This window comes from Petaurus breviceps, unplaced genomic scaffold (assembly GCF_028583685.1).
Source record: "Petaurus breviceps papuanus isolate PSGF00001 unplaced genomic scaffold, PetGlider_PUasm1.0 90919, whole genome shotgun sequence".
NCBI classification, from domain to species: domain Eukaryota; kingdom Metazoa; phylum Chordata; class Mammalia; order Diprotodontia; family Petauridae; genus Petaurus; species Petaurus breviceps.
The window spans coordinates 46,407,917-46,409,209 of NW_027187378.1; positions in this window are offsets into that span (position 1 = coordinate 46,407,917).

Consider the following 1,293-nt stretch of genomic DNA (forward strand, 5'->3'; position numbering starts at 1 on the left):
AAAGAAAGAAAGAAAGAAAGAAAGAAAGAAAGAAAGAAAGAAAGAAAGAAAGAAAGAAAGAAAGAAAGAAAGAAAGAAAGAAAGAAAGATAGAAAGAAAGAAAGACAACAAAGCATAGTTTTGGCCTTTAATGAACTCACATTCCAATAGAGGAGACATGCAAAAAAAATTATGTTATACACATACATACATGCATACCATATGTATATTTATGTGTGTACACATACATAATACAAAGTTCTGTGTTTGTATATATATAAATACACATATAATATACAATATACACTATATTTTTACTGATATATAATATACATATATCAGACATGATACATATTGTATTTACATATTACATATATTGTATTCACATAATATTATATATATAATAAATATATTGTATGTGTATGTATGCATATGTGCAAGTGGGTACATGTATGTATGTGCATACATACATTCATTTATGTGTATTTATGTGTATTGTATATTTTCACACATATATAATATACAATATATTTACCCTATTTGTAATATATTCTATTCATATACTCTATTTACAATTATATATTATATTCACACTATATTAAAACGTGAAATAATATTCTAGGAACACATACATATGCACACATGCTTGTCTGTGGATGTGTATATGTGCATGTGAATGTCCGTGTGTCTGGAGGGGAGATGGTAACTTCAGAGGGAAGTTGTTAGCAGTGAGGAGGAAAGGCCTTTTGCAAAAGGTAAAATTTGAGCTGAGACTTGAAGGAAATCATGAAGGTTAGAAGGTGAAAATGAGGAGAGGGAGAATTCTAAGCACAAGGTCAACCAATTAAGCAGTAAATAGGCAAAGAAGCAGGTTTAAGATATTCCAAGCAGGCTTATATGACTGAATTCTAGATTATATAGCAGGGAAGAAAGTGTAAGATTGTAGATGTAGGATAGGGATGGGATGTTAAAGGTTTTAAAGGTCAAACAGAGGGTTTTATATATGATCTTGATGGTAACAGGGAAGCTCTGAAATGTTTTGAGTTGGGGCATTACATGATCAGATCAGTACTTCAGGAAAATCACTTTGGCAGCTGATCAGCAGATAGTGATAGTATGTAACCAGCTTAAGTTGTATTTGAATTTAAATTGTTGAAATAAGAAGACAGCCTTAGAAAATACCCATTCTAAAGGAGTTGGGGAAAGGATGAGGAAGTAAAGGAGAAAGGGAGAGAGACTGAGAGAGAAGGCACCGTTAGAACTATAGGAAAACCTGAAAAATGCTACATCTTGGGAGACAAAAGTAGAGAGACC